At 34.9% G+C, this 20,194-nt stretch overlaps 1 protein-coding gene across 3 annotated transcripts in view; it reads left to right on the top strand.

Moving 5' to 3' along the window:
* Positions 1-20,194, top strand: part of LOC124369872 — an 85,850-nt gene that overhangs the window by 33,963 nt on the left and 31,693 nt on the right. Inside the window, exon 1 of one of the 3 annotated variants that reach the window (XM_046828005.1) lies at positions 16,182-16,320. The exons of the other annotated variants lie outside the window; for them this stretch is intronic. The gene's annotated coding sequence lies outside the window, so the exon portion shown is untranslated. Of the gene's footprint in view, positions 1-16,181; positions 16,321-20,194 lie in introns of those variants that run through there. 3 annotated transcript variants of the gene reach the window in all.

Genomic DNA, 20,194 nt, shown 5'->3' with positions numbered 1-20,194 from the left:
GAGCGATCCTGTCCTTGCAAGCAGCCCGCCTGGTGGCCATTGGTGGTGATTCTGAAGTCACCTTTAAGCCGTTGGTCCCCAGGCTAAGTATTAGAGAGGGCTTCTTAGCCCTAATTTGGCCTGGTAAAATAAGACATCGTTACTTTACTTTACAAAATCTAGATAAAGCAACGAAGACTTCAGCAGATCGATATTAAAGTCCCCTGCAATGAGATTGGTGTGATTTGGATTAATGAGTGGTCCAACCTATACAAGAAGGTACCCACAGTAAAGGCACAAACAGTAATTCTCAGTTCATTGTCAGACAATTTCAACTTGAAATCTGAACTATGCTGTCTTTCTGAGTTCCTCTGTGAAAGATTTTTCCAAGCCTAAAGAAAAGCATACAAATAATAATGTAACAAAAAACTGACGACACGAATCTAATGTACACAAATTCACTAGACTCTTATCTTCATTAATATTACCAATAATAAACTTTGGTACACACAGCATCGAATATAACATAATATACGAAGTACTGCAGTAATATATTATGTAATTAGTCTAAAAGTTCAAAAATATTCTCCTTCTTAAAATGCATCTTTTTAGATTTTTTTTTAATTTTGTACTGCCCAAGTTATGTTGTAATTGTATTAGATAAACGAGGTATGTTAAATATAAAAATATTGAAAGGTATTTAAATTAGCTCTAGGAACATATTGCGGTGGTCGTTAGTTGCGTGCTCTATCAATTTTAACAAGATGTGTTGCAATCTTGATTTAAAATAGTCTACGAATCTTAAATATGTTAAGATTCTTATTGGAATTACATGTTAGTGAACACATAAAGTGTTCTCGTTCAGTGAAAACTATTCGGGTTGTAGTTTTTTGAAGAGTTATTAAATGATACACGGTTACACGTCAGAAACATATAACAATCTGGACCCTACAAGTGCGCGGTAAGCGGATACTTTGACTCCCCGTGGACACTACAGACGTAAACTGGACGGCAACATAAACTGAATAGTCTTGAAATAGTTTGGTTGTATACACTGGCATTTGTCTGGATTAGGCTCTGTTAACGTAATGGTGACCTCAAAGCATAATAAATAAAATGTCTAAACAAATCAAAACTGATTTATCGTAATTAAGTAACTAAATACAATCTAATTTAACTATCTTAACTAATATAAAAATAAAAATAAGTTATAAATACTGAGTATTACGCTACGGGATGGCTAAACCGTGTCGGAACGCCACATCACTTCCTGCCTAAGGACTAGGAGGGTGTTTTCGAGAACATTTAAACTGGATGGATGGAATAGGACGTGACAAGACGTTACCGTTTATCCACCCCTTTCGTAATGGAATTGATGACCGAGCTATCATTTGGACTCGCATAGGGGGCTCGGTCGGAGGGAATGAAATCTCTTCCACCAGCGGATCTTGAATGGTTTACCGATGCCTCTAAACCAAAAGTGGCTCAGGAGCTTGGATTATGGGAGTGAGGCCATGCAGGGGCCGGTGGTTGCTATGGGTCATTATCCCACAGTTTTTCGGGCAGAAGTCACACCCATTACGGAATTATGGAAAGTAAGACTATTAACATTTAAACAGATAGCCAGGCAGAATTGAAGGCTGTAGACTCTTGTGTCTTCAACTTCCCTTTGTAGAATCAACAATGCAACTGTGCATTGGTTTCCTGGTCATGAGGAGGTCTATGGGATGAAGAAAGCTGACGCCCTGGCCAACTTGGGCTCAGCATCCAACATGACGGGACCTCAATTGTTCTGTAGTATTTCTAGGTGTGAATCCTTTGGGGCTGTCTCGAAGTGGGTTCTTGTTGAAGAAGGTGGAGAGAAGGTGGAGACTGTATTCGGGTTTGAGGATGGACAGAATGTTCCTACAGTCACCTTCCCCAGGGTTGTTTCTGATCTCTGGTTTGAGTTAATCGGTGTGTGTGTGTGTGTGTGTGTGTGTGTGTGTGTGTGTGTGTGTGTGTGTGTGTGTGTGTGTGTGTGTGTGTGTGTCCTGTTTAAACACAATATCTTGGATAAAGGTCTTTACCAAGATGTATGTATGTAACTTTACTTTGTCGTGTGCTCAAAAGTTACTTGCATATTATTTCTATTTAGGTTTAAGATGTCGCTGAAATGTCCCACTGGAATTTCAGTTATGTGCATGTTACGTTCATAAACTTTCAAAGAGTAATAATATTTTGCTATAACTGTGTTTTTAATGTAAAAATAATTGTCCGTTTTTGAAAATATTCAGTAAGGTGTTTTTATGTATTTGTCATAACTAATAATACATTGAGTCGTGTGGAAGGTTTGTGTCAATTACTGGATAGAAACAAAATATAACATGAACTAAATCTTAATCACTTGATTAAAACACAACACCAGATGTAAGTATTTTGTAAAAATGCCCAATAAGCTGGTGACAGTGTGGTAACGTGTTTGTAATATTCATATAAAAGGAGAAAGGTCTGAAGATTAAATGAAAATCAACTTGTCGCCAGGGCATAATTCCCCTTAAATATGAAAAACATTCTATTTCCTAAAATCTTCTTTGCGTCATACATGTAACCATTGACTGTGCATAAATGGTGGATGCCAGTTCAATGGCAAAGATCGACTGATGGTCTTTAAAAATTCTGTGCTATTCTATATAAATGCTTCTATTTGACATTTTACAACTTCTTCGAATGGTTACAGATGTCATTTTACAACATCGCAAGTCCTTTTCCCTGTGCATAATTGAATTGAATTACCTGCATTTTACATGCGTATTCACAACTAAAGCGTGGTTCTGTGGAACGACTTTAGGTCCACTTACTACTGCTTCAGTAGTTGCAAGCCTTAATCGACTACAACATAAATATAAGGAACATTTTTATAAAGCTGTGTGTATTGTATTATAAGAGCACGGCAGTTATAAACAATGTCCACTGATTGGCAAGTAAAACACCACAAGCGCCAGAAACTGTACACAGATTTGTGTAGTTACACATTACTTTGTGTACTTGTGCAGTATAATATGTTGTAATTTGCTAGTGTTTAAAATTTACACAAATTACACTTAAGCTTACGCACGTCTGTGAACAGGTAGTTTTGCTTCACTTACTTCGGTCCTTTAATGCTTAACCCTCTTAATGCCCTTGACCTTGCCTTTTTCAGAAAACTTATGAAAGAAAACAAAGACAACTCAGATAATCTTTTACATTTGAATTCTAAAAATCTTGTAATAAATTTAATTAAAACATTTTAGAAATATGTTTAAAACTAAAACATTAATTTTTAGTTAAAATTACAACATTGAAATAGGCTAATTAAAAACACTGTTTAAACTAAATTGGAATCATCTATGAACATTGAATAATTATTTAATTATAATTATTTGTATATGACATTTGAAATTTAAAAAAGAATAATACGTAATAAATATTAATTATTTAGATATTCATACCAAATTATAAACGCATAATCGATTTTGTTATTCATAAAATTTCGTGGTATAACATACTTTCATACGCGGACATATGTTTTGGACAATTATAGAAAATAAAAACCGTGACAATTGTTTGAAGAGATCCACATGTCCAATCGTTTCAAAATGCTATCGCGCGTTTGTGTCTATGCGTACGCACAACACGTGCGGGGTCATCTACATGCACGCACACGGACTTGGTACGTGACTCCCTTACTTTGAATTCGGAATTTCCCAAACGTGACGTCATATTTTACCAGGCCAAGTTAGGACTAAGAAGCCCTCTCTGGTACTTAACCTAGGGACAACGGTTTAAAGGTGACTTCCGAACCATCACTAATGGTTGCTTGCAAGGACAGGATCGCTCAGCGGTCACCCATCCAAGCAGCAGCCACTCTCGACGTTGCTTGATCTGGTTATCTTGCGATAACCGTTCTACCCGCTACACTGCGCCATTGGCGTTAACAAATTCATAAAATTGAAAACTTATTTTTTAACCAACATTTTCTTTTCCGTCTACTTCTGAGTTGATTTTCGTTTTCATACTAAATAATGGTGTAAATCAGAGTATGCCCCTTTAAGTTAAAACTAAAAAAAGACGTAAAATAAGGTTATGATATTTTATTCCACACGCCATGTATTCTCCACCTCATGTCTTGAATATGTTATACTTTCGTAGATCCCATCCAATTTTTGGGTATGCCATTGGTCACTTCGTTAATGTTTAATGCTGATCAAGTAATCAGAGCATAATCAATAATTATCTTTGTTTATTGGGTTTTTTGGTGGGTACCTCTTAACAATTTTTACTACTACGTTCGATAGGCCAGGAATTTTGTACGTTTTCAGTAGTGCAGAAAGTAGTTTTGTCTCAAAGCATCATCTGGGAAGTTGATAAGGACGTTTTCCTTCTTAAAGCAGATAATGTTTTGTCCTACTGGCTAAATTAATCTTTAATAATTTATATTTTGGTCATCGTGTATACATAAAAAATAGAAGATATTTTATTTTTTACCATTTTTGGTTACGCTATTTGAGATGATCTGGAAAGTTTCTTTAGACAAATATATGGTACTTACCTTGTCATCGGTTTCAAAATTCACTTCTGTAGATTCTCAGTACATGTTTCAGGACGAACGTCCCATCGCCAAGTGTATAAAAACGCGGAAGTAAACAAAAGGAAGAAATTAACACAATTTACACACAACACACACAATTTAATAAATAAAACATACACATGTTAAATAATTTACGAAACACATAAATTGTAGGCGGTAGGTGGTAGGGTTCGTTTGACAATTAGACGTTTGTCCAGAAAGAAGTAGTGAGATCTACAAATTGAATTTTGTAACTGTTGACAAGGTAAAATGTGCCATATATTTGTATATAATTACAGTTTCGTGACTTGTACTAACATACAGGTAGATTCATTAAAGTTTTTTATCTTGCTTTTTAGTAAAGTTTCTGTTTTTGTTTATACTAAAACCTTCGTAACTAATTTGTACTTTAAGTTGTAGTATTAACTAATCATATAGTATGTATAAAATCATTAAATGGGGTGCACAAAAGCAATGAACGTTTTAATTGTGTTTAATTAATTAATAACAAATTATTATTCATAACAAATATCATTAATGTTTCGTAATTTTTATGTTCCTTTCTATGTTAGTTGTAAAGTTTAACAAAACAATTTTCAGCGAAATAATTTATAATATGATTATATTCTGTAATATTGTATTTGGATTTAGTTAGATATTGCAAAACGGGCGTTTGGGTTTCGTACACTTGTATTAGAAAATCACGAATTCCGTCAATTTACACCAAGCCAACCACAGTTGGACCTCCCACAGGCTTTACCACAGACCAGTAACCACATAAGTGCACACCAGACCGCAAAAGTCCCATTCGTCAGGTGAGAGAATCGAACCCGCGATTTCAAGGCTTATTGCCGCGTCAGAGAGTAGCGCCTTAGACCACACAGCCATCCTGGCTTCTTGGCTTGAATGTGCAGATAGCTCACTCAGGATTGTCTGCACTAAACCGTGATGTTCACGTGCAATCACTGCAGTCGGTCGTGACTGTTTCACGAAACCCCGTTGATAGGTTAACCAAATCCTATAACTTAATAGTTCCATTTATAAAAAAGAGCATTGGACACGCGAAAAAGAAAACAACCCACTGAAAACCAGATTAAGAAAACTAAATTGTAAAGTTGTTTTACTTTAAAAACTTTCTTAGGAGAAATGGTGAAGGCGACATAAATGACGCCTCTCAATCAAGCGCTTTTAGAAAAGGCGAAGTGGGTTCGTAAGCTAAATACGTTTAACGAGGTGCCACACTTTTCGGTAGGCATTGAAAATCTTTCTCCCGTTATAAGGAAGACAAGTATTGTGGTACAACCTCTACAAAACCCTTTCGAACACTTTTCGTTTCGGGCATTTCGAACATGGGAGCTGGACGTTTCTAACGTAAGATATCTTTTAATTCTAAGTACCAAGGAATGTTTATATGTTTGCCTTTATGTTATAAGACTGTAAAATCATGTTGACGTTTTAGATACTTCATAATCAATTTTAATTGTCCATATTACAGTGAAATCAAGTCTTCCAATACGGATTAAACAGTACAAAGAATACGCCGTGTAACATGATCTATAAACCAAGCATTTAATTAATTAACCAATATAAAAAGGACGGAAAGCTATTAGTTACACACGTATTTAACGGTCACCATTCGTAGTTCCTGATTTAATACAATTACTTATACAGGGCGGTTCCGATAGAAGTCCACATAGTTTCAGAGTTGATAGAAGATGTGAGTACAAACAGTTTTGTTAAATACACATTGGGTCGGAATTGTTCCGTTTCCGAGAAAATTGAGAATTTGTGAAACGGCTTCTTGTAAAAAAACACGTAGTGTTCCCATGGTGATTCGGTCAAAAAACGCAAAGCTACTGAAACAAAACGTCATTTCCTTCGTAATAACACATAATGTGAAGAAGAATGGAAACAATATTATTATAACACTTGTTCAAATTTTGTTATTATAATGTTTTATGTACATAAAGGCTGTAGAGATTTGTTATATTGCACTGTGTTTGCAAACATATCGACTTCGAAACAATTGACAATTACAGATACACCAGCAGGTACGCTTATCTTATCACCGCTTGCTTATCACTGCTCTTATAGTTAAAATTATCATAATGCATCATGTTTTGGGTTGTACGTTTACATTCTTGTTCACATTACGTGGCCCTTTTATTTGTAATTAAGAAGAAACACACATTTAGTTTCAGTAGCTTTGCGTTTTTATGGCCGAATGTCAAAGGGAACACTAAATTCTCAGTTTTCTCGGAAATGAAACATTTTCGATCCCCCTTGTATTGGACAAAAAACGTTTGTATTCACATCCTCTGTAAACATTGAAAAATGCGCACTTTTTCAGAATTATTCTATTATTTGAAATATCCAGTTCGTTAATCGGAATAAAACTTTAAAAAATAAACATAATAACGAGCAAAAGGTGTAATCTAACTATTGAAGTAGAAGAATCTAGACGGAGTTATAATGATACACACGGACCAGATCTTGTCGAGTTCAGGTAGGGCGGGCCTAATGACGTACGATTCTGGGACCACTGTAAATATTGTTTTTCTGTTCCGTATTTTGTCAGCAGTTACATGGAACGAGCTTGTTATGAAAAGGCTGCCAGTAATTGTCTCCTCCGATATCGATTCACATGGCTTGTCACTGTGACCTCTCCTTCTGGTGTATTGTTAGGTCGAGACTGTCCCGACATTGGCGTCTTAACCTCTGTGTGATCCCGGACAAAAGTGACGATATTTTACCTACAGCCAGGAGTGTACCTTGGCAAGTGGGATTTAATTAGCACGGATTCTCCGGGTGTTACTCTGGAATACGTGTGGGAAACCCGATTGATCGACACTGCCATAACAAATCGTTATCTCGATGATTGGATGTGATATACCGAACTATATTTCGCATAATGAGGCCTCTACAAGCGTCTTACAAGTATACTTATCTTCGTTATATCGGCTTTGACGATATCATCAATAACATCGGTTCTAAAATTGTCGGTCTTCGTAAGTCGCACTGCGTTGTATTTATATAACTTGTGTGCGCACTTTTAGCAAAGGCATTATGCGCTTTTTCTGACTTTATTATCTGATCAAAAGGAAAGTACGTGACTTAAACAGTTTTGGGATTCGTTGTACGATTTTGAGGTTACGCGGAAAAAGGTAAATAGCGTGTTAAAACGTTAAAGGCATTTTAATTAATTTTGGTTTATCTCTGAAAGCAGACCTTAGAAATAAAAAATATATAAAAATTATCACTGATACCAACGTACAACGAACCCTACAAAGTGGAGAGCCCATTGCGATTTTAAGAGTTGTTTTTGGTATGTTATATGTTGTACCGAATTAGTGGTCACATATGACACCCATAGTAACTTATAAAACCGAGGGTAAGACATGTTTTAAAAGTAACCGTCCCTTATCTACTGTTACAATGTGTGCTTTTTTGTGGATTAATCTTAAACGTCGACCGATATTGTACCTTTTGTAATAGCATATTCAACGTATGTGCCAATCTATACAATTTTTACTAAAAAAATATGTTTTATAATACTTTTTTATCTATGCGCAACAAGCGCAGGAAGTAGTGGTAGTGCATAAACATTGTTACGGACTGAATTTAATTAAATAAACAAGATGAAACCAAGCAGTGATAATATCAATCACACTGATATTACACAATCGTGTCATAAAACCATTTATAACATTTGGCATATGGGCTAAAAACGTGTAAACAATAATGGATCTATTCATTAAGTGATAGTTTCTAATTAAAGTACTAAACTAATACTGTAACAGTTAGTTGACGTTCAAAATTTCGCAACGTTACCGCGAATATCCTTCTTAAGAGAGAAGTTGGCTTCCTTAATAGTGTATAGATGGAAACAGTATTGAAACAATGCTTTGTCAAAGAGGATGCTAGTAATTAATTTTCGCGTAAATTATTATGATGATACATCATTAAGCGTCTTCGGAGAATATCTATTACGAAAAATAATTTTTTTTAATACGTCAATTCCACGGATGTGTTCCATCCAAATGTCAATTTGAAGTTTTCGACGAGTCGATTAACAGAAATAACGAGGCTTTATTATAGGTGATGCGATATGGCTAGTTACAGTTCGTTAAATGAAATCGATATCTTCGGTAATCTGTCATCACTACTATCATGTATGGACAATCTGTTACTTCAGCAAGGAAATCAATCAAATGCGTGTCCTTATTGCCGGCGTAATTCGGTTACCTCAAACCGAGTCGATTGTTGTTAGCATGGTTGACACATTTAGTATCTTTATTGTTACCGTTGGAAAAAATATGCTGATGGCCACATTAATAAACTGTTATTTGCGCGTTTCGACCAAATTGGTCCTGTGAACATTGCCGAGACAGCACCGCTCTGGGCAGTTGGCGGGTCGTGCCTTCAGATGGGTTAGCCGGCCTCGGTACATAACAAAACCAGTTCTAAAAAACAAAAAACAAAACCAGTAAATATGTTAAACATTTAAATATCGATTTAAAAAAGTACAAGCCCAACATAATGTATTTACGAACTTCTTAATATGATCAATAGCATGATCAACTGCACGGTCAAGAATAAATATTAAGACTGTAATTTAATAACTATTTAATATATAATTATAAAATTACGTATTAAAAACAGCATGTCTGTACATACCTTATGTGAGTGAATTATAAATTTGGTGTTAGTTGGGATAAAAGTTTTCGAGCTATGAAGTTTAAAAGTTCTAGTTAAAAAAGGCAAAACGAGTACCTTTTATCGTAGTTACCGACATCAGAACTGGAAGTTATTGTTAATAAATACATTACTTTATGTGTCTAAACGCAGAAATAAAAAGATATAAGTCCGGTTATTTTAGCTGGACTAGTTAGTTTGTAAAGGACGTTTTTGATCAGCGAGTCGTACGGTTGGTTTGCTTGCCCAGATGTGTTTACACTTCAGCTGCAGCAAATGTACATTCTGTACACTTATTATACACTTCTGACTGTTAATCGTTGGTTGCCAGATGTGTTTACACTTCAGTTGCAGCAAATATACATTCTGCACACTTATTATACACTTCTGACTGTTAATCGTTGGTTGCCCAGATGTGTTTACACTTCAGTTGCAGCAAATGTACATTCTGCACACTTATTATACACTTCTGACTGTTAATCGTTGGTTGCCCAGATGTGTTTACACTTCAGTTGCAGCAAATATACATTATGTACACTTATTATACACTTCTGGCTGTTAATCGTTGGTTGCCCAAATGTGTTTATACTTCAGCTGCAGCAAATGTACGTACAGTACACTTATTACACACATTTTTTTATTTTACATTTAGTATTTTCTGTAAATTAATATTAAATTATATTGAATCAACGAAATCCTATAAACAATACAACATTTACCACCATTCGCCGTTTTGAAAACAGCTCTATCATTCAATGTAAGCTACCGTACTGTTTTAAATAGAAAATATATTGATTGTTCCATTAGAAAAGTTATTGTTACAAAATATGATAAAAGCAGTGTTCTTTGAAACTGTGATCACTGTGGAGAAGAAGTATTGTTAGTAATATCCCGATAGCTGTGCGGCGATCGATGTATAGGATTGTAGAGCTTGTATAGCTATTGTATCGGTGACCGCACGTCGCTAGAACATGAGTCAATCCTCCTACACACTAAGCAAGTATTGTTAGTAATATTCCGATAGCTGTGCGGCGATCGATGTATAGGATTGTAGAGCTTGTATAGCTATTGTATCGGTGACCGCACGTCGCTAGAACATGAGTCAAGCCTCCTACACACTAAGCAAGTATTGTTAGTAATATCCCGATAGCTGTGCGGCGATCGATGTATAGGATTGTAGAGCTTGTATAGCTATTGTATCGGTGACCGCACGTCGCTAGAACATGAGTCAAGCCTCCTACACACTAAGCAAGTATTGTTAGTAATATCCCGATAGCTGTGCGGCGATCGATGTATAGGATTGTAGAGCTTGTATAGCTATTGTATCGGTGACCGCACGTCGCTAGAACATGACAACCTTTCTATGTGACATGTTCATCAATTGTGTACTATAATCGCGTGTGTCGAGTCGATTTATCTTTAATCAGTAGCGCTATAATGTACGGTAGCCAGTAGAAGGATAATTATCGAATCGCAATAAAAGCTTATTATAGTTATAGCGACTTTACAAGCAGAGCCTACCTTTTCACATATACAGTATATATACTTGTCCCGGCGGAGCAAGTACTTTTTGCGATTCAATGTTTATTGAAATTAAATAAGGCTATTGCCACATACAAATTTAATGAATGTGTGTGTGTGTGTGTATATATATATATATATATATATATATATATATATATATATATATATATATATATATATATATCTTTCTTTCTAACTTCATTACTTTACGTTTATGAATTTCTTTCCCACTATTTACCACCCCAAAATCAGCCGCCCTAGGCCATAAGCCCATATGTAAATTTAGCCCTGATTGTAAAAATAACTGAATTACAAAGATGTGTTATCTCTGAACACTGAGGGTAGGAACTGTTATCAGAACATATCATTAATACTGTGATACATATTTGGGGCAAATGAAAGTCTATGCATTATAGTCATATTTCGTTATTTTTTATATATAGATCTTTTAATGATTTCAGATCATTATAACCAAAACAACAACAACCAACGTAACGTATAAAAATTCCAACCAACGTATAACGTTGTTGGTTCCAATTTATAACGTATAACATAGTTTTTGTTCAACTCCCTTTTAATAATTATGTAATATACAAAATGTGATTGTGTTCCGCAAGCAATATATTAGGTGCACGGGACTTGTGTGTTTATGTGTAATGCTAGTAGAATAAAATACTTTTAAATTCAAACTTCAAAAGATCGTGCTAGAGAATGATGAACACATAATTGGATGTTTCACCTTCACTTTACATTGTCAGCCGACGAACTGCTGTTATTTGGTATTTAAATCAAACGGTGCTTCCACTACTCAGAGTTTGTAGTGAAAATTATCATGTATTTTAAGCTTTTATATGAACATGTATGTGTGTGTGTATGTATATAAATATATGTAGAATGATTTTGTGATTTTTTTTTTTTAGGCAAATTACAGTGCTGTTTCAATGTTTTCTTTAAAGTTTTTATCCCTCTTAAAAGAAAATTTTAAAATTGGCCTGAACTCAAATGTGAACTTGTTTAATTTAGTAAGGGTAAAACTTAATCCAACTCGTGTATTAAGTGAAATATAAAATAAGTGCTTTATATACACACATTTTCATTCCAAGCTAGCATTGTTCGTAATTTAAATGTCTTATAATTTTATAAAATGTTGGGAAAATGTGGTTTTATTTAAAATTTAAAAACTTTGCCCAATAACGCTTTAGGTACTGTGATTATAGTGAAAGAAAAAGAGAATGCGTGTAAAAGAGCGATCATTATTTTGTGACACAAACAAAAATTTAGATAGGTGCTCTGTTTCCAATTTCTTTCCCGTCGACGTCCTTATAGATCGCGATTGTATTGCTTGGGCAAATCAATTGTGCTGGTAGGACTCCGATAATCATCTTGTACCATATACAATCAGATTAGATTCACTTATATACTGATTATATTATATCTTGCCCGACGTACATCCTTACAGATCGATATTATATTGCTTGGGCAAACCAATTGTGCTGGTAGGACACCGATAATCATCATGTACCATATACAATCAGATTAGATTCACTTATATACTAATTATATATCTTGCCCGACGTACATCCTTACAGATCGATATTATATTGCTTGGGCAAACCAATTGTGCTGGTAGGACACCGATAATCATCTTGTACCATATACAATCAGATTAGATTCACTTATATACTGATTATATTATATCTTGCCCGACGTACATCCTTACAGATCGATATTATATTGTTTGAGTAAATTAATGGTGGTGGTAGGTCACCGATAATCATCTTGTACCATATACAATCAGATTAGATTCACTTATATACTGATTATATTATATCTTGCCCGACGTACATCCTTACAGATCGATATTATATTGCTTGGGCAAACCAATTGTGCTGGTAGGACACCGATAATCATCTTGTACCATATACAATCAGATTAGATTCACTTATATACTGATTATATTATATCTTGCCCGACGTACATCCTTACAGATCGATATTATATTGCTTGGGCAAACCAATTGTGCTGGTAGGACACCGATAATCATCTTGTACCATATACAATCAGATTAGATTCACTTATATACTGATTATATTATATCTTGCCCGACGTACATCCTTACAGATCGATATTATATTGCTTGGGCAAACCAATTGTGCTGGTAGGACACCGATAATCATCATGTACCATATACAATCAGATTAGATTCACTTATATACTGATTATATATATATCTTGCCCGACGTACATCCTTACAGATCGATATTATATTGCTTGGGCAAACCAATTGTGCTGGTAGGACACCGATAATCATCTTGTACCATATACAATCAGATTAGATTCACTTATATACTGATTATATTATATCTTGCCCGACGTACATTCTTACAGATCGATATTATATTGCTTGGGCAAACCAATTGTGCTGGTAGGACACCGATAATCATCTTGTACCATATACAATCAGATTAGATTCACTTATATACTGATTATATTATATCTTGCCCGACGTACATCCTTACAGATCGATATTATATTGTTTGAGTAAATTAATGGTGGTGGTAGGACACCGATAATCATCATGTACCATATACAATCAGATTAGATTCACTTATATACTGATTATATTATATCTTGCCCGACGTACATCCTTACAGATCGATATTATATTGCTTGGGCAAACCAATTGTGCTGGTAGGACACCGATAATCATCTTGTACCATATACAATCAGATTAGATTCACTTATATACTGATTATATTATATCTTGCCCGACGTACATTCTTACAGATCGATATTATATTGCTTGGGCAAACCAATTGTGCTGGTAGGACACCGATAATCATCTTGTACCATATACAATCAGATTAGATTCACTTATATACTGATTATATTATATCTTGCCCGACGTACATTCTTACAGATCGATATTATATTGCTTGGGCAAACCAATTGTGCTGGTAGGACACCGATAATCATCTTGTACCATATACAATCAGATTAGATTCACTTATATACTGATTATATTATATCTTGCCCGACGTACATCCTTACAGATCGATATTATATTGTTTGAGTAAATTAATGGTGGTGGTAGGTCACCGATAATCATCTTGTACCATATACAATCAGATTAGATTCACTTATATACTGATTATATTATATCTTGCCCGACGTACATCCTTACAGATCGATATTATATTGCTTGGGCAAACCAATTGTGCTGGTAGGACACCGATAATCATCTTGTACCATATACAATCAGATTAGATTCACTTATATACTGATTATATTATATCTTGCCCGACGTACATTCTTACAGATCGATATTATATTGCTTGGGCAAACCAATTGTGCTGGTAGGACACCGATAATCATCTTGTACCATATACAATCAGATTAGATTCACTTATATACTGATTATATTATATCTTGCCCGACGTACATTCTTACAGATCGATATTATATTGCTTGGGCAAACCAATTGTGCTGGTAGGACACCGATAATCATCTTGTACCATATACAATCAGATTAGATTCACTTATATACTGATTATATTATATCTTGCCCGACGTACATCCTTACAGATCGATATTATATTGCTTGGGCAAACCAATTGTGCTGGTAGGACACCGATAATCATCTTGTACCATATACAATCAGATTAGATTCACTTATATACTGATTATATTATATCTTGCCCGACGTACATCCTTACAGATCGATATTATATTGCTTGGGCAAACCAATTGTGCTGGTAGGACACCGATAATCATCATGTACCATATACAATCAGATTAGATTCACTTATATACTGATTATATTATATCTTGCCCGACGTACATCCTTACAGATCGATATTATATTGCTTGGGCAAACCAATTGTGCTGGTAGGACACCGATAATCATCTTGTACCATATACAATCAGATTAGATTCACTTATATACTGATTATATTATATCTTGCCCGACGTACATTCTTACAGATCGATATTATATTGCTTGGGCAAACCAATTGTGCTGGTAGGACACCGATAATCATCTTGTACCATATACAATCAGATTAGATTCACTTATATACTGATTATATTATATCTTGCCCGACGTACATTCTTACAGATCGATATTATATTGCTTGGGCAAACCAATTGTGCTGGTAGGACACCGATAATCATCTTGTACCATATACAATCAGATTAGATTCAATTATACACTGATTATATATCTTGCCCGACGGACATCCTTACAGATCGATATTATATTGCTTGGGCAAACCAATTGTGCTGGTAGGACACCGATAATCATCTTGTACCATATACAATCAGATTAGATTCACTTATATACTGATTATATTATATCTTGCCCGACGTACATTCTTACAGATCGATATTATATTGCTTGGGCAAACCAATTGTGCTGGTAGGACACCGATAATCATCATGTACCATATACAATCAGATTAGATTCACTTATATACTGATTATATTATATCTTGCCCGACGTACATTCTTACAGATCGATATTATATTGCTTGGGCAAACCAATTGTGCTGGTAGGACACCGATAATCATCTTGTACCATATACAATCAGATTAGATTCAATTATACACTGATTATATATCTTGCCCGACGGACATCCTTACAGATCGATATTATATTGCTTGTGCAAAGTAGTGGTGGTGGTGGACACCGATAATCGTCTTGTAGCATAAACAATCACATTAGATTTACTTACACACTGATTATATATCTTGCCCGACGGACATCCTTACAGATCGATATTATATTGCTTGAGTAAATTAGTGGTGGTGGTGGACACCGATAATCATCTTGTACCATATACAATCGGATTAGATTCAATTATACACTGATTATATATCTTGCCCGACGGACATCCTTACAGATCGATATTATATTGCTTGTGCAAAGCAGTGGTGGTGGTGGACACCGATAATCATCTTGTAGCATAAACAATCAGATTAGATTTACTTACACACTGATTCCATTTCTTGCATGTCTACTACCTCCAACTGAGTTCTATTTGGACGGTAATCGATTATAAACTATGAAACCTTTAACGTTATGTACTTTGTTTTAAGAACTCGGTAGATTTACTACTCCTAGTTTATCAGTTGATTTGATGATCTAGAATGACCATGAATATAATGCGCATAAAATGCGTGCTGACTCAGTTACAACGTACTCCCAGATAACTGACCACTGCCGCCTACCTCAACCCGATCTCCCCTAGGCGGTCGCAGCTGCTCCTTTCGCACTTCACCGAGTCTGCTGAGGAAAAGAGGCTGCGATAGGAGGAGATAATATTGCGGAAATGCCCATTACGTAGAATTCGCCGACTGGTCGACCTTGAAAGATAGAGCGGCACGGCGGTGGCGCATGCGCTCTTGTGGCGTCACGTTTTAGCCAGAGCCGCGCGACCTCGCGAACTCAGTTAACTCAGTCGCTTTCTGTCGTTGCCAGTGTCGTTTGTAGCTGCCGCCAGAGCTCGTCTAGCGGCGAGATATCGGCGGATAACGTAAGTTCTCACACTTCTTCCAATTCACATTTATTCCCAATAAATAATCCTACAACTTGACACGTGAAGTAGTGTTCCCCTCTATGACGCTCTTCTGTATGTCGCACGATAATTTTCATGCCGACTCAGTTTCATTTTAGCACAGTAATTAGTGTCTTTGGCTCTTGCTTTATGAATCATCGAGTAACTCGTAGTGATTGACATTGAATTTCACCCATAACCATGTTAACTCGGCTCATGTTCACATAGTTTTCCAACTTTGCGTTTGTTAACTACTTTTTTCAATAATTGTTACAAACTATCAATTCACGCTGATAATTCTTGTACTTTGTTAAGAATTCGACTCAGTGACATCCACTTTTTTAATGATTAATTTTTATTACATTTTACATTTAGGTAATTTATTGAAAGATTATTAAAGTTAGTAACAAAATTGAAATCCTATCTCTCGTTTTCAGTTCTTACAACATGAGAAATGATAAGATATAATATTTTCAAATTTATGCACCAGTCCAATGTAATTTAGAGAGAGATTATTCAATCACACAAATGTGTCTACCTTAACCTATTCATATTTCACTTTAAAGTGTTTAATATGAAATATATGGTCTTTTTATGACACCATATCAAAGTATACAGTTGTGTATTATCCGTGGGTTAAGTAATTTTGTTGAGCAGTATTATATCAGATATCTACATGGAACACTGAAAAGTCACGAATCAATCAGGGAATTCTGCGAGAAATTACTTAAAGTCAAGGAGCTTCGCTCTACCCCCTCGGTCTTGTTGCCCCGTCATGCCACCCTCAGCAAATCCGTAATGTTGTGAATGTGTATTATATCTTTTCCAACTGTAAGACAAACTAAAAGCAACAAATAACAACATTCTGAGAGCCGCAAAAGCTCATAAAATATTGTGAAAATTTATCTAAAATATTTTAAAAAGTAAAATATTTAATCATTTGAAACTTTGTTGTTTAAATGATCAATAATTTAAATAATTGGAACTGTCAAAAATAAACTTTTAAGTATGTCCAGAAGACATTTCAATTTCGATTCATCAAGTTGTGGTCCCACTTACTATTTATTTATTACACAATATTCCCAAACTATTATTTATATGTTTGAAAACTGGTTTGAGGGAGAGAGCTTTGTAAACAGCCCATTTATTTGAAAAGTTTGTAGACGTTTTGATAATTTTTTCTTTTGATGTGTTTTAGTTATTTTTTTATTATTCCCTTGCATTGTACCGTGTTTAGAAATATATAATTTATATTTTTTGTCAATAGAGTACACAATCTACTTTTACATAAGAAAAAACTAAGATACTCATTCTAGTAAAATGGATGGTACAAATTTAGGAGAGGTTTTGGTTGAAGTAAATACGTAACTGCTGATGGAAAACATGAGCTGATCCATCAATTGAAATGGGATGGGGATATCTCAGAAAATAATATAGTAGTACATCTTAAATAGTTGGAAAAATGCATAAATGAAGGGCAAAAGAGGTCTGCAATAAGTATAAAATTAGGCCAATGTATATTCAGTACCAAATTTGGAATCTACACAGGACCAGTGTGCATATTAACAGCAGATGTAAAGAGGACAATGTACAACAGATATTAAATAATTCTGAACTATATCTAAAAAAAGAGGAAAGAATGTTAGACTAGTATGAAAGGTAAAAGAAATGTCCTACAGCTAAGAGTTAAACTACAATCTGTAAAGCTGGAGGAAATAATTGAAAAAAGAAGTGTTAATAATGTGGGAGAGGAGGAACTAAAAGATCTATTTATAAGTACAAAGGATAATATGAGCGAGCAGAGCTAAAAGAATATAGTTTACCTTCGGTTAGTATATCAAATGATTGAAGAGTAAGAAGTAGGGTTTCGTAATAGTTTATAAACAAACCTGAGGTCTGGAAATGAATAATCTTTCATGCTTTGTGACATGTCATGTTGCTTTTGAAGTTTTTTATAAATTGGTTTGTTTTACTAAAATAATTGTTTTGTTTAATTGTTTAAGTACAAAAAAGCAACTACCTCAAAAATGTTTTTTTAAAAGAGGGAATGCTGGAAGTTGTTTTTAATCAGAAAATGCTACAGATGATATTTTTCTATGTAGATATATATTATATTCAGAATAGTTTTGTTCTTTTGTGATATTAAGCAAATCAGGGATAACTTTCATCCTTTGTGATGGCACAAGATTTTAAACACAACAGGTAATTCCATGCATTATGTCCTGAAGAGTTAACCAGTGAGTGAGTATGATAGCTAGTTAGAAAATGATTAACTTTTATCCACTGTCGGGTTTTTAGACGTAAATATTTTTTAATATTCTTTTAACTAGTTACATTCTACTAAATGTAGGTGTTGTATTATTTATATACTCTCCTTTGTACATGTTATAAATTGATTAAATTACTGACAAGGATGTCAGTAGAACACGTTGTCGACATTGAGTACAGTTCAAATGCAAGGCAAGTAATTTTAAAACTTCTTCAATTAATGGATCATTAGTATACAGGGTGGCACATGTGTCAGTTTCCCCAGAAGATAAATTTAAAGGCATTATAGATTAATTGAATAGAACACTTTTAGGCAAGAAAACAAATCCATTATATGAAACTACTTACATATTACCATATACTATGTTATAGCAGTTGTTCGAAATGTCCACCTTGTTTTTGTGTACACTTCATAGAACGACTGAGATCAGAATCACAAATTTTTTAGCAATAAAGGTTTATTGTTATTAACAAGTTCAAATGCATTTCTATAATTAGGTTCGTCAAGATTTTGCGGTTTTGATGCATACACAGTCTCCTTTATAATACCCCACAGTGAAAAATCACATGGAGTCAGGTCTGGCAAACGCACAAGCCAATAGATTGTACCACGGTGACCAATCCATTCATTAAATGTGTTATTTAAAAAATCTCGAACTTGGAAACTGAAATGTGCTGGGGTACCATTTTGTTGCCACATGAGCAAAGGAATATTGAAAATAGGATTGTTTCTGAGCTATGGAACTACTAATTCTTACAGCAACCGTAAGTGACTTTCTGAATTAACATTTCCTTGAAGAAAATAAGGACCAATCAGCGCAGTACTCGAATTACCTCCCCAAACCATAACATCAGGCACATTGAGTTCTGCTTGGATTATGTTAAGAGGATTTACATCTGACCAGTACACGCAGTTATGCAGACCAACACGTTCATTTAGTTTGAAACATGCCTCATCATATCACAAAATTGATCGTAAGAAATTTGGATCAGCCTCTGAGTGGATAATTATTGTCTCACAGAATTCCAATCGCCTATCGGAATCATCCTCGTGAAGTGCTTAGAGTAAAGATGGACAGTATTGCTTAAATTTTGATTGCTTTAACATTCTTGGCACGCTTCTTCTTGATATTTCTAGTTCAGCAGATACCTTACGAGTAAATTTACCGGGACTGGCTACAAAAGCTTGAGCAACTGTCTTCAGGCTTTCTTCATTGCAAATTAATCGTGGACGACCACACTTCGGGAAATTTAAAACGCTTCCTGTGTTTTCAAATTTCTTATTTAACTTCCACATATACTGTCGAGTGGGTATCGCGACACCTGGATATTTACCACAAAATTCTTCAATTATTATAGCAGTATTTTTATTATGCTTCCACCACGACTGAAGGATGTAAACTCGTTGTTGGGTTGGAAACATTTTTAAAATACACATGAACAAATAACAGATGTAAAGAGCGTCACTTTACACTAGCCACTGGAACAGACAATGAACTTACTCCGTGTTGCTGCCAACTTAACATTTTTACCAACCTATCGAAACAAAATATCCCCATTTATGGGGAAACCGACATATGTGCCA

The sequence above is a fragment of the Homalodisca vitripennis genome, chromosome X (genome assembly GCF_021130785.1).
Source record: "Homalodisca vitripennis isolate AUS2020 chromosome X, UT_GWSS_2.1, whole genome shotgun sequence".
NCBI lineage: Eukaryota > Metazoa > Arthropoda > Insecta > Hemiptera > Cicadellidae > Homalodisca > Homalodisca vitripennis.
This window is presented reverse-complemented; position numbering and strand designations above follow the sequence as displayed.